Consider the following 15,648-nt stretch of genomic DNA (forward strand, 5'->3'; position numbering starts at 1 on the left):
TCTACTGGTCTGACTGAGGATATGAACTCTGACCTGTCCACCAGACGTGATACCTTGTAGTGCTGCTGATCCAGTTTCTACTGGTCTGACTGAGGATATGAACTCTGACCTGTCCACCAGACATTATACCTTGTAGTGCTGCTGATCCAGTTTCTGCTGGTCTGCCTGCGGATATGGAGCTCTGCCCTGTTCACCAGACTTGCTACGTTGACTTTATACCTTGTAAATTAAAAAAAGGAAATAGTAACACTACATAACAATAATTACGCTATAAGGAGTACCAGTACTGAGTCAATGTGCAGGGGTACCAGGTAGTTGAGGTATTAATGAGACTATAAGGAGTACCAGTACTGAGTCAATGTGCAGGGGTACCAGGTAGTTGAGGTAATAATGAGACTATAAGGAGTACCAGTACTGAGTCAATGTGCAGGGGTACCAGGTAGTTGAGGTAATAATGAGACTATAAGGAGTACCAATACAATGTGCAGGGGTACCAGGTAGTTGAGGTAATAATGAGACTATAAGGAGTACCAGTACTGAGTCAATGTGCAGGGGTACCAGGTAGTTGAGGTAATTGAGGGAATATCCACATGTAGGTAGGGGTAAAAGTGACTAGGCAATCAGGATAGATAGGGGCGGAAGGGTAGCCTAGTGGTTAGAGTGTTGAGCTAGTAACTGAAAGGTTGCAAGTTCAAATCCCCGAGCTGAAAAGGTACAAAACTGTCGTCTTGCCCCTGAATAAGGCAGTTAACCCACTGTTCCTAAGCTGTCATTGAAAATAAGAATTTGTTCTTAGCTGACTTGCCTAGTTAACCTGTTAGGGCTAGGGGGCAGTATTGACACGGCTGGATAAAAAAACATACCCGATTTAATCTGGTTACCACTCCTACCCAGTAACTAGAATATGCATATACTTATTACATATGGATAGAAAACACCCAAAACTGTTTGAATGGTGTCTGTGAGTATAACAGAACTCATTTGGCAGGCAAAACCCTGAGACATTTTCTGACAGGAAAAACACAGGGGCTGAGGAATATTTTGGCACTTCCTATTGCTTCCACTAGATGTCACCAGCCTTTACAAAGTGTTTTGAGTCTTCTGGAGGGAGATCTGACCGAACAAGAGCCATGGAACGATGATGGCCCATTAGACACCTGGCGCGCGAGTTCATGTTGGGTACCCTCGTTCCAATACGTTATAAAAGAGTATGCATTCGTCCACCTTGAATATTATTCATGTTCTGGTTAAAAAAGGCCCTAATGATTTATGCTATACAACGTTTGACATGTTTGAACGAACGTAAATATATTTTTTCCCCTCGTTCATGACGAGAAGTCCGGCTGGCTTAGATCATGTGCTAACAAGACGGAGATTTTTGGACATAAATGATGAGCTTTTTTGAACAAAACTACATTCGTTATGGACCTGTGATACCTGGAAGTGACATCTGATGAAGAGAATCAAAGGTAATGGATTATTTACATAGTATTTTCGATTTTAGATCTCCCCAACATGACGTCTAGTCTGTATCGCAACGCGTATTTTTCTGGGCGCAGTGCTCAGATTATTGCAAAGTGTGATTTCCCAGTAAGGTTATTTTTAAATCTGGCAAGTTGATTGCGTTCAAGAGATGTAAATCTATAATTCTTTAGATGACAATATAATATTTTACCAATGTTTTCTAATTTTAATTATTTAATTTGTGGTGCTGACTTGACTGCCGGTTATTGGAGGGAAACGATTTCCTCAACATCAATGCCATAGTAAAACGCTGTTTTTGGATATAAATATGAACTTGATAGAACTAAAAATGCATGCATTGTCTAACATAATGTCCTAGGAGTGTCATCTGATGGAGATTGTAAAAGGTTAGTGCATCATTTTAGCTGGTTTTATGGTTTTGGTGACCCTGTCTTTGAATTGACAAAACATTACACACATCTCTTGTAAATGTACTGTCCTAACATAACTCTAAATTTATGCTTTCGCCGTAAAACCTTTTTGAAATCGTAAAACGTGGTTAGATTAACCTGTTAGGGCTAGGGGGCAGCATTGACACGGCTGGATAAAAAACATACCCGATTTAATCTGGTTACCACTCCTACCCAGTAACTAGAATATGCATATACTTATTACATATGGATAGAAAACACCCTAAATTTTCTAAAACTGTTTGAATGGTGTCTGTGAGTATAACAGAACTCAAATGGCAGGTCAAAACCTGAGAGATTCCTTTACAGGAAGTGGCCTGTCTGACCATTTGTTGAACTTCTTTTCCATCTCTATCATTTACTAAGGATCTCTGCTCTAACGTGACACTTCCCACGTCGTCCATAGGCGCTCAGAGCCCGGGAAAAAACAGAATGTCGTCATTCCAGCCCCAGGCTGAAACACATTATCGCCTTTCTCAAGTGGCCGATCAAGAGACACTAGCTTATGCGCGTGACCCCGACCGCCCCCGCCTTTGGGATTTTTTCCTCTGTTTGCCGAAAAGGAGATTCCCTGTCGGAATATTATCGCTTTTCTACGAGAAAAATGTCGTAAAAATTGATTTTAAACAGCGGTTGACATGCTTCGAAGTACGGTAATGGAATACTTAGAATTTTATTGTCACGAATTGCGCCATGCGCGTGACACTTCTTTACTATTTCGGATAGTGTCTGGAACGCACGAACAAAACGCCGCTATTCGGATATAACGATGGATTATTTTGGACCAAACCAACATTTGTTATTGAAGTAGCAGTCCTGGGTGTGTATTCTGACGAAGACAACAAAAGGTAATGAAACTTTTATAATAGTAAATATGATTATGGTGAGTGCTAAACTTGCCGGGTGTCTAAATAGCGAGCCCGTGATGCCTGGGCTATGTACTTAGAATATTGCAAAATGTGCTTTCACCAAAAAGCTATTTTAAAATCGGACATATCGAGTGCATAGAGGAGGTCTGTATCTATAATTCTTAAAATAATTGTTATGCTTTTTGTGAACGTTTATCGTGAGTAATTTAGTAAAATGTTAGCGAATTCCCCGGAAGTTTGCGGGGGGTATGCTAGTTCTGAACGTCACATGCTAATGTAAAAAGCTGGTTTTTGATATAAATATGAACTTGATTGAACAAAACATGCATGTATTGTATAACATAATGTCCTAGGGTTGTCATCTGATGAAGATCATCAAAGGTGAGTGCTGCATTTAGCTGTCTTCTGGGTTTTGGTGACATTATATGCTGGCTTGAAAAATGGGTGTCTGATTATTTCTGGCTTGGTACTCTGCTGACATAATCTAATGTTTTGCTTTCGTTGTAAAGCCTTTTTGAAATCGGACAGTGTGGTTAGATTAACCTGTTAGGGCTAGGGGGCAGCATTGACACGGCTGGATAAAAAACATACCCGATTTAATCTGGTTACCACTCCTACTCAGTAACTAGAATATGCATATACTTATTACATATGGATAGAAAACACCCTAAATTTTCTAAAACTGTTTGAATGGTGTCTGTGAGTATAACAGAACTCAAATGGCAGGTCAAAACCTGAGAGATTCCTTTACAGGAAGTGGCCTGTCTGACCATTTCTGGAACTTCTTTGCCATCTCTATCATTTACTAAGGATCTCTGCTCTAACGTGACACTTCCCACGTCGTCCATAGGCTCTCATAGCCCGGGAAAAAAGAGAATGTCGTCATTCCAGCCCCAGGCTGAAACACATTATCGCCTTTCTCAAGTGGCCCATCAAGAGACACTAGCTTATGCGCGTGACCCCGACCGCCCCCGCCTTTGGGATTTTTTCCTCTGTTTGCCGAAAAGGAGATTCCCTGTCGGAATTTTATCGCTTTTCTACGAGAAAAATGACGTAAAAATTGATTTTAAACAGCGGTTGACATGCTTCGACGTACGGCAATTGAATACTTTGAATTTTATTGTCAGGAATTGCGCCAAGCGCGCGACACTTCTTTACTATTTCGGATAGTGTCTGGAACGCACGAACAAAACGCCGCTATTCGGATATAACGATGGATTATTTTGGACCAAACCAACATTTGTTATTGAAGTAGACGTCCTGGGTGTGCATTCTGACGAAGACAACAAAAGGTAATGACATTTTTATAATAGTAAATATGATTATGGTGAGTGCTAAACTTGCCGGGTGTCTAAATAGCGAGCCCGTGATGCCTGGGTTATGTACTTAGAATATTGCAAAATGTGCTTTCACCAAAAAGCTATTTTAAAATCGGACATATCGAGTGCATAGAGGAGGTCTGTATCTATAATTCTTAAAATAATTGTTATGCTTTTTGTGAACGTTTATCGTGAGTAATTTAGTAAAATGTTAGCGAATTCCCCGTAAGTTTGCGGGGGGTATGCTAGTTCTGAACGTCACATGCTAATGTAAAAAGCTGGTTTTTGATATAAATATGAACTTGATTGAACAAAACATGCATGTATTGTATAACATAATGTCCTAGGGTTGTCATCTGATGAAGATCATCAAAGGTGAGTGCTGCATTTAGCTGTCTTCTGGGTTTTGGTGACATTGTATGCTGGCTTGAAAAATGGGTGTCTGATTATTTCTGGCTTGGTACTCTGCTGACATAATCTAATGTTTTGCTTTCGTTGTAAAGCCTTTTTGAAATCGGACAGTGTGGTTAGATTAACGAGAGTCTTATCTTTAAATGGCTGTAAAATAGTCATATGTTTGAGAAATTGAAGTAATAGGATTTTGAAGATTTTGAAAATCGCGCCACAGGATGGCAGTGGCTGTTACGTAGGTGGGACGAATTCGTCCCGCCGGTCCCATAGAGGTTAACGAGAGTCTTGTCTTTAAATGGCTGTAAAATAGTCATATGTTTGAGAAATTGAAGTAATAGGATTTTTAAGGTTTTGAAAATCGCGCCACAGGATAGCAGTGGCTGTTACGTAGGTGGGACGAATTCGTCCCGCCTAGCCTAGAGAGGTTAAGGAGATGTTTATCTTTCAAAGGGTGTAAAATAGTTGTATGTTTTAAAAATTTGAATTTTGACATTTATTTGGATTCAAATTTGCCGCTCTTGAAATGCACCTGCTGTTGATGGAGTGCACCACGGGTGGGACGCTTGCGTCCCACCTAGCCCATAGAGGTTAATGGTGTCTGTGAGTATAACAGAACTCATATGGCAGGCAAAAACCTGAGAAGATTTCATGCAGGAAGTGGCCTGTCTGACAAGGTGTCGTTCTTCTTGTCTCTGTTTATTGAAGACTGAGGATCTTAGCTGTAACGTGACACTTCCTACGGCTCCCATAGGCTCTCAGAGCCCGGGAAAAAGCTGAACGATATCGAGGTAGCCTCTGGCTGAAACACATTATCGCCTTTGCCTAGTGGCCGATCAGAGGACAAAGGGCTTAGGCGCGTGCCCGAGTCGACCCAGTGATTTATTTTCTTTCGTCTGTTTACCTAATTGCAGATTCCCGGTCGGAATATTATCGTTTTTTTACGAGAAAAATTGCATAAAAATTGATTTTAAACAGCGGTTGACATGCTTCGAAGTACGGTAATTAAATATTTAGAAATCTTTTGTCACGAAATGCGCCGCTGTTGGAACATAACTATGGATTATTTTGGACCAAACCAACATTTGTTATTGAAGTAGAAGTCCTGGGAGTGCATTCTGACGAAGACAGCAAGGGTAATCAAACTTTTCTAATAGTAAATCGGAGTTTGGTAAAGGCTAAACTTGCTGGGTGTCTAAATAGCTAGCCCTTTGATGCCGGGCTATCTACTTAGAATATTGCAAAATGTGCTTTCACCGAAAAGCTATTTTAAAATCGGACATATCGAGTGCATAGAGGAGGTCTGTATCTATAATTCTTAAAATAATTGTTATGCTTTTTGTGAACATTTATCATGAGTAATTTAGTAAATTGTTAGTAAATTCGCCGGACGTTTGCGGGGGGTATGCTAGTTCTGAACGTCACATGCTAATGTGAAAAGCTGGTTTTTGATATAAATATGAACTTGATTGAACAAAACATGCATGTATTGAATAACATAATGTCCTAGGGTTGTCATCTGATGAAGATCATCAAAGGTTAGTGCTGCATTTAGCTGTCTTCTGGGTTTATGTGACATTATATGCTAGCTTGAAAAATGGGTGTCTGATTATTTCTGGCTGGGTACTCTGCTGACATAATCTAATGTTTTGCTTTCGTTGTAAAGCCTTTTTGAAATCAGACAGTGTGGTTAGATTAACAAGAGTCTTGTCTTTAAAATGGTGTAAAATAGTCATATGTTTGAGAAATTGAAGTAATAGCATTTCTAAGGTATTTGAATAACGCGCCACAGGATTCCACTGGCTGTTACGTAGGTGGGACGATTTCGTCCCACCTACCCTAGAGAGGATAAACCGCAGCCGTCGACACAGCAGTTCTTAAAATTGGATGTAAACATAGACAACGCTGTATTAAATTTGTCAGTCTAGAGCACCAGTGAAAGGGATTTCGAAATGGGAGAAGTTAGGAGCAATTTATATAAGGACAGTATTTGGTATCATGATAAGTTACCAATACTACCTAAGTCATTGTTTAGAGATGCGGCAAGATTGACACATGGGCAGAGCCATGTGTCAACAGGGGGGATAGTAGAGCAGGTTCGGGAACACTTTGTGGCCTATTGGATAACGAACAACTTAAAAAAAACATTTTTTATAATAGATAAGCATATTAAATGGGAAGAAGTGGTCACAACTTACTGGGTGGACACGATTAGGGTAGTTGGTTTACTAGGATCTCTCTCTTAAATAATGGATTACATTTTAGCTGATCAGGTAAACCATAGAGAATGCCAGTTAGGGAGGCCAGAACAGGTAGACATAGAAGTTGAAGATACACTAACAGAACACATGGTTAACCAAACCCCTATGTCCGAGACTTTGTGTCCAACAGGTGAATTACAGGAGAAGATGATTCACTCAATCCAACCAGGAGACTGGGTGTGGATCCAGTCCCTGAGGAGAAAAGAACTGGAAGCAGCCACGGTGGGAGGGCCCATACCAAGTGTTCCTGGTAATAGCCTTCGTGGTGAGAATAGCTGAAAGAGCTACCTGGGTTCATATCACACATTGCGGGAGGGTAAGACACACTGACACTGTCGAACAATCCCAGAGTTAGGAGAAGAACCGAATACCAATAAGGTTCGGGGGTTACCTCTCTAACGAAGATTCCCTAACTCGCCCGATCCTCACTGTGTGCGTTGATAGAAGTGAAAGTGTGGGTTGGCCTCTAGCCAGTGATATATTCTCCGGGAGGGGGTGGGGCTTTACAGGGGTACTGGTCAGTCTGAGCTGTCTGATTTTGGGAGCCATATTCCTAATACACCATGAACCACTCGAGAAGTCAGAAAGTTGTAACTTGACCCATAGTGTAGAAGATGAGGAGTTTATATGGCCTAGGTACAAAAGGTCACTCGATCTGGATAAAAAGGAAGTGAGATTAGAGTTAGGGAAGGATGTCTCAATAGAGTTCTATGCAGACCAAATGGGGTCCCTAACCTCCTGGCAGTCTAGGACTCGGACTTCATGGGGAAGATATCTGTGTAGATCCCGGTGTAACTCATGGAATCATAGCTCACACAGAGAGAGAAGGCTATGTCAATCCACACACCCAATATAGAAACAGATGGAATATAGTGAAGGCCAGGGTTTTTGACTGCAATCCAGAGCAAGGGAAGTATTGCTTGAAGATAGGAATGACCATTAAAAGCATAAAGAAAGAGGATTTAGGGTTATGGTATGTTGGCCTTGACCAGACCATTGTCGACACTGCGGTACCATTCCGAGTAGTAGAGGTTAGGACAGGAGATAGTTCTACCGCCAGCCAGAATACCAGTAGTACCCCTGATAAAACTGACATTACCTGTGTAGTCATCCAGAGCCAAGAACCGGTGAGGATAGTTCAGACGAAAGATCTTAAGGAAGTGATTGAGGTGGAGACTTGGTTTGGGGATTCCAACCTATGGCTGGAATGGATTCAGTATACAGCTAGATCAGTAGCTAAAGAAGAAGGTTATGCCTGCGCAACAGCCAAACTTCAGTTGACAACCATCCCCTTTCTACTCGATGGAATTAATTTACCAAGGGGAATGGCCTGTATGGTAAAGCTGTTCATGAAGGGAAGGAAGCCAGACAGTTGCACTGATCTGCATTATCTGTATCCAATGTGCCCATTAGATCCAGACTTCCCCCTTTCACAGTCGCAGGAGGAGACTATTATTGTGTGGTTGCCCTTCACCCTTATACAACACAAAGACCTAGTTTGATCTAGTTTGATTTTGTGTGACATTTCTGAATCCAATAAAAATAGATGTGTTATAGTGTATGTGAAATATTTAGCCAATAGGGTGGATTGTAATGGAAATAATATGATTAAAGGTTTGACTAAATGATTTCACCATGAAAAGGTATAACCGAGTGATTATAAGATGAATGTGTGTGTGTGTCGGAAAAGTTGGAGCTTAACCTCTCTAGGCTAGGCGGGACGAATTCGTCCCACCTACGTAACAGCCACGGCTATCCTGTGGCGCGATTTTCAAAACCTTAAAAATCCTATTACTTCAATTTCTCAAACATATGACTATTTTACAGCCATTTAAAGATAAGACTCTCGTTAATCTAACCACACTGTCCGATTTCAAAAAGGCTTTACAACGAAAGCAAAACATTAGATTATGTCAGCAGAGTACCAAGCCAGAAATAATCAGACACCCATTTTTCAAGCCAGCATATAATGTCACCAAAACCCAGAAGACAGCTAAATGCAGCACTCACCTTTGATGATCTTCATCAGATGACAACCCTAGGACATTATGTTATACAATACATGCATGTTTTGTTCAATCAAGTTCATATTTATATCAAAAACCAGCTTTTTACATTAGCATGTGACGTTCAGAACTAGCATACCCCCCGCAAACTTCCGGGGAATTCGCTAACATTTTACTAAATTACTCACGATAAACGTTCACAAAAAGCATAACAATTATTTTAAGAATTATAGATACAGACCTCCTCTATGCACTCGATATGTCCGATTTTAAAATAGCTTTTTGGTGAAAGCACATTTTGCAATATTCTAAGTACATAGCCCAGGCATCACGGGCTCGCTATTTAGACACCCGGCAAGTTTAGCACTCACCATAATCATATTTACTATTATAAAAGTTTGATTACCTTTTGTTGTCTTCGTCAGAATACACACCCAGGACTGCTACTTCAATAACAAATGTTGGTTTGGTCCAAAATAATCCATCGTTATATCCGAATAGCGGCGTTTTGTTCGTGCGTCCCAGACACTATCCGAATGGTAAAGAAGGGTCGCGCGCATGGCGCAATTCGTGACAAAAAAAATCTAAATATTCCATTACCGTACTTCGAAGCATGTCAACCGCTGTTTAAAATCAATTTTTACGACATTTTTCTCGTAGAAAAGCGATAATATTCCGACAGGGAATCTCCTTTTCGGCAAACAGAGGAAAAAATCCCAAAGGCGTGGGCGGTCGGGGTCACGCGCATAAGCCAGTGTCCCTTGATCGGCCACTTGAGAAAGGCGATAATGTGTTTCAGCCTGGGGCTGGAATGACGACATTCTGTTTTTTCCCGGGCTCTGAGAGCCTATGGAAGACGTGGGAAGTGTCACGTTAGAGCAGAGATCCTTAGTAAATGATAGAGATGGAAAAGAAGTTCAACAAATGGTCAGACAGGCCACTTCCTGTAAAGGAATCTCTCAGGTTTTGACCTGCCATTTGAGTTCTGTTATACTCACAGACACCATTCAAACAGTTTTAGAAAATTTAGGGTGTTTTCTATCCATATGTAATAAGTATATGCATATTCTAGTTACTGAGTAGGAGTGGTAACCAGATTAAATCGGGTATGTTTTTTATCCAGCCGTGTCAATACTGCCCCCTAGCCCTAACAGGTTAACGGTCCTCACACTGTTCATGCTCTCATTTCATAGACGCGTACTGCTCACCTGTTCATCTCGTAATGAATAATGTGGAAATTGAAAAAAAGCTTTCTTGAAATCTGACAACGCAGTTCGATTGCCAAGATTCTAAGCTTTTAAATGATGTATGACACTTGTATTTTCATGAATGTTTAATATATTTCTATTTTGAATTTGGCGCTCTGCAATTTCACCGGATGTTGTCATAGGTGTTTCGCTTGCGGTCCGCGAGCCCTAAGAGTTATTAAAACCATGTGCACTGATTTAGTTAAAACTGGTTCCATCAGAGCCCTTACAAAACCTTTTACAACTGATTCATCACTGTCATACCTTATAGGGTCCAGAGTTTTCCTGGTTAGGTCAACAGATAAGGACAAACTCTGGGCCCCAGGGCAAAAAAATCCCCCCCCCCCCCCACTCTGGTACCTATGGTTGCCACCAGTCTGCTTGCCGTTCTCAGTTATCATCAGGTACTGTATGTGGATGATCAGGGCTTTATTCAGAAAAAGTTTCTTGGGCTACTTTGATTTGCCAAGTGGGCGAGATTTGAATTCCGTGTTTATCTTCATGGACAAACTTGTTGTTCTAACCTACGATGGGTCAGCTTCAAGGGAACGTATCTGCTATTTGTATTTCCAGCTGAGTCCCCTCCTGTTCCATGATTTAACAAGTGATGACCACTCCACTACCATTGTCAACTACCTCCTCACATGAACTGGAAGCCACGTCTCATGTGGCCCACTCATCCACTGGCACATTGAATGTTTCCTCTCCAAGCACGGTGAGGGAAGCCCTGTTAATTTTCTCTCATTACTTTATGTAGAGTCAATCACAAACACAATCACATTATTACACATCTATGATTTTACTCCTTGCTTGGACTAACTCATTCTGAGCTCTTTTGTCTCACTGTGTAGTGTTTTTGTGTTATTGTCTTCCCAGTCAAATCCTGTCCTGCACTGGTCAAGCCTCTGAACACCTCAACTCATGTCTCATACCCTGATTCAATCACTGCTGTGATCCCTTCCCAAAATGGTGTAAGTAGCCCTCTCATTCCTATTCCCCATAATATTGTACTATAAGTGTCTTTATTAAATGCTTTAGGTTAACCTGTTAGGGCTAGGGGGCAGTATTGACACGCCCGGATAAACGTACCCAATTTAATCTGGTTACTACTCCTGCCCAGTAACTAGAATATGCATATAATTATTGGCTTTGGATAGAAAACACCCTAAAGTTTCTAAAACTGTTTGAATGGTGTCTATGAGTATAACAGAACTCATATGGCAGGCCAAAACCTGAGAAGATTCCATGCAGGAAGTGGCCTGTCTGACAAATTTTGTTTCATCTTGGCTCTTTTTATTGAAGACTGAGGATCTTTGCAATAACGTGACACTTCCTACGGCTCCCATAGGCTCTCAGAGCCCGGGAAAAAGCTGAACGATATCGAGGCAGGCTCTGGCTGAAACACTTTATCGCTTTTGGCAAGTGGCCGATCAGAGTACTATGGGCTTAGGCGCGTGCCCGAGTCGACCGAATGCTTTATTTTCTTTCATCTGTTTACCTAAACGCAGATTCCCGGTCGGAATATTATCGCTTTTTTATGAGAAAAATTGCATAAAAATTGATTTTAAACAGCGGTTGACATGCTTCGAAGTACGGTAATGGAATATTTAGAATTTTTTTGTCACGAATTGCGCCGTTGCTCGTCACCCTTATTTACCCTTTCGGATAGTGTCTTGAACGCACGAACAAAACGCTGCTGTTTGGATATAACTATGGATTATTTTGAACCAAACCAACATTTGTTATTGAAGTAGAAGTCCTGGGAGTGCATTCTGACGAAGACAGCAAAGGTAATAACATTTTTCTTATAGTAAATCTGACTTTGATGAGTGCTAAACTTGCTGGGTGTCTAACTAGCTAGCCCTGTGATGCCGGGCTATCTACTGAGAATATTGCAAAATGTGCTTTCACCGAAAAGCTATTTTAAAATCGGACATATCGAGTGCATAGAGGAGTTCTGTATCTATAATTCTTAAAATAATTGTTATGCTTTTTGTGAACGTTTATCGTAAGTAATTTAGTAAATTCACCGGCAGTGTTCGGTGGGAATGCTAGTCACATGCTTGTCACATGCTAATGTAAAAAAGCTGGTTTTTGATATAAATATGAACTTGATTGAACAAAACATGCATGTATTGTATAACATAATGTCCTAGGGTTGTCTTCTGATGAAGATCATCAAAGGTTAGTGCTACATTTAGCTGTGGTTTGGGTTGATGTGACATTATATGCTAGCTTGAAAAATGGGTGTCTGATTATTTCTGGCTGGGTACTCTGCTGACATAATCTAATGTTTTGCTTTCGTTGTAAAGCCTTTTTGAAATCGGACAGTGTGGTTAGATTAACGAGAGTCTTATCTTTAAAATGGTGTAAAATAGTCATATGTTTGAAAAATTGAAGTTTTTGCATTTTTGAGGAATTTGAATAACGCGCCACGGGATTACACTGGCAAGCGTCCCACCTAGCCCATAGAGGTTAAAATAATTACTCTTTGACGATTTTTGAAACACATTTTTGACGTCTCTGTGCGTTACGCACCTATACTGTGGGTCTCCCATCCTCCAGGTCATCTACAAGTCTATGCTAGGTAAAGCTCAGCCTTATCTCAGCTCAATGGTCACCATAACAACACCCACCCGTAGCACGCGCTCCAGCAGGTACATCTCACTGGTCATCCCCAAAGCCAACACCTCCTTTGGCCGCCTTTCCTTCCAGTTCTCTGCTGCCAATGACTGGAACGAATTGCAAAAATCGCTAAAGCCGGAGACTTATTGCTCCCTCACTAACTTAAAACATCAGCTATCTGAGCAGCTAACCGATCGCTGCAGCTGTACACAGCCCATCTGTAAATAGCCCACCCAATCTACCTACCTTATCCTCATATTGTTTTAATTTATATTTTTGCTCTTCTGCACACCAGTATCACTACTTACACATCATCATCTGCTCATCTATCACTCCAGTGTTAATCTGCTAAATTGTGATTACTTTGCTACTACGGCCTATTTATTGCCATACCTCCTCACGCCATTTGCACACACTGTATATAGACTTTCTTTTTTCTTTTGTGTTGACTGTACGCTTGTTTATTCCATGTAACTCTGTGTTGTTGTTTCTGTCGCACTGCTTTGCTTTATTCTTGGCCAGGTCGCAATTGTAAATGAGAACTTGTTCTCAACTGGCCTACCTGGTTAAATAAAGGTGAAATAACAAAAATAAAAAGATCCTAGATCATAATGAATCAGATTACATGGAGAGGGGGACCTGATCCTAGATCATAATGAATCAGATTACGTGGAGAGGGGGACCTGATCCTAGATCATAATGAATCAGATTACATGGAGAGGGGGGACCTGATCCTAGATCATAATGAATCAGATTACGTGGAGAGGGGGACCTGATCCTAGATCATAATGAATCAGATTACATGGAGAGGAGGGGGGGACCTGATCCTAGATCATAATGAATCAGATTACATGGAGAGGAGGGGGGGACCTGATCCTAGATCATAATGAATCAGATTACATGGAGAGGGGGGGACCTGATCCTAGATCATAATGAATCAGATTACATGGAGAGGGGGGACCTGATCCTAGATCATAATGAATCAGATTACATGGAGAGGGGGGACCTGATCCTATATCACAATGAATCAGATTCCATGGAGAGGGGGGACCTGATCCTATATCATAATGAATCAGATTACATGGAGAGGGGGGACCTGATCCTATATCATAATGAATCAGATTACATGGAGAGGGGGGACCTGATCCTATATCATAATGAATCAGATTACATGGAGAGCCGGATATATATAATATACCCTACTATTTTTTTATATTTAATATGCCATAAACTATTGTTTTTTTTAACAGTTTCATTAGTTCATTGTAATTAACTTAATCATTATGACACACCCCTCTCTATTGTCATTGGTTGCACTAATTGCACTGTTTGTCTACATAACCTGGTTCAAGTATTGATGACATCACCCTGAAGAAGGCACAGTGATGCTGAAACGTTGGTAAATACCCAATAAATTACTGGGAGTTTATATATGGAGTGTGGGATTCTCTTTATTTTGATAGTTTATAACTCTTATGTAGTTGCCATCTTTTTGTGTTTTTCAGGCAGCCTGGGAAAGAACTGAAAAAACTCACTAAAGAGTCAAGACAGAGACACCAGAAAGACCCAAGAAGACTTGGACGCAGCATCAGAGGACAGAGAGGGATGTTCAGAACTCACTCAGTCTGGTCAGTTGGTGAGGGTAGACTTGGAGGCTGCTTATCTGACATGGAGGAAGTCCCCCCTCCTCTCCCCTACCTTCCTATACCCCCTCCTCTCCCCTACCTTCCCTATACCCCCCTCCTCTCCCCTACCTTCCCTATACCCCCCTCCTCTCCCCTACCTTCCCTATAACCCCTCCTCTCCCCTACCTTCCCTATACCCCCTCCTCTCCCCTACGTTCCCTAAACCCCCCTCCTCTCCCCTACCTTCCCTATACCCCCCTCCTCTCCCCTACCTTCCCTATACCCCCCTCCTCTCCCCTACCTTCCCTATACCCCCCTCCTCTCTCCTACCTTCCCTATACCCCCCCTCCTCTCCCCTACCTTCCCTATACCCCCTCCTCTCCCCTACCTTCCCTATACCCCCTCCTCTCCCCTATCTTCCCTATACCCCCCTCCTCTCCCCTACCTTCCCTATACCCCCTCTCCCCTACCTTCCCTATACCCCCCTCCTCTCCCCTACCTTCCCTATACCCCCTCCTCTCCCCTACCTTCCCTATACCCCCTCCTCTCCCCTACCTTCCCTATACCCCTTCCTCTCCCCTACCTTCCCTATACCCCCTCCTCTCCCCTACCTTCCCTATACTCCCTCCTCTCCCCTACCTTCCCTATACCCCTTCCTCTCCCTACCTTCCCTATACCTCCCCTCCTCTCCCCTACCTTCCCTATACCCCCTCCTCTCCCCTACCTCCCCTATACCCCCCTCCTCTCCCCTACCTTCCCTATACCCCCTCCTCTCCCATACCTTCCCTATACCCCCTCCTCTCCCCTACCTTCCCTATACCCCCTCCTCTCCCCTACCTTCCCTATACCCCCTCTCCTCTCCTCTCCCCTACCTTCCCTATACCCCCCTCCTCTCCCCTACCTTCCCTATACCCCCTCCTCTCCCCTACCTTCCCTATACCCCCTCCTCTCCCCTACCTTCCCTATGCCCCCCCTCCTCTCCCCTACCTTCCCTATACCCCTCTCCTCTCACCTACCTTCCCTATACCCTCTCCTCTCCCTTACCTTTCCTATACCCCTCCTCTCCCTTACCTTTCCTATACCCCCTCCTCTCCCCTACCTTCCCTATGCCCCCCTCCTCTCCCCTACCTTCCCTATACCCCCCGCCTCTCCTCTATCTTCCCTATGCCCCCCTCCTCTCCCCTACCTTCCCTATACCCCCTCCTCTCCCCTACCTTCCCTATGCCCCCCCTCCTCTCCCCTACCTTCCCTATACCCCCCTCCTCTCCCCTACCTTCCCTATACCCCCTCCTCTCCCCTACCTTCCCTATACCCCCCTCCTCTCCCCTACCTTCCCTATACCCCCTCCTCTCCC

At 42.5% G+C, this 15,648-nt stretch overlaps 1 protein-coding gene and 1 long non-coding RNA gene across 3 annotated transcripts in view; both read left to right on the forward strand.

Moving 5' to 3' along the window:
- The window catches only part of LOC123735940 (cell adhesion molecule CEACAM6-like), a 119,526-nt gene that overhangs the window by 57,076 nt on the left and 46,802 nt on the right, over positions 1-15,648 (forward strand). The window lies entirely within an intron of this gene.
- LOC145876130 (uncharacterized) lies at positions 10,575-14,337 on the forward strand. Its single transcript, XR_014391430.1, has 3 exons — positions 10,575-10,759; positions 10,921-11,015; positions 14,175-14,337. It is a non-coding gene; the product is annotated as an uncharacterized LOC145876130 (long non-coding RNA).

Source organism: Salmo salar, unplaced genomic scaffold (assembly GCF_965601325.2).
Source record: "Salmo salar unplaced genomic scaffold, fSalSal1 ptg000436l, whole genome shotgun sequence".
Classification (NCBI taxonomy): domain Eukaryota; kingdom Metazoa; phylum Chordata; class Actinopteri; order Salmoniformes; family Salmonidae; genus Salmo; species Salmo salar.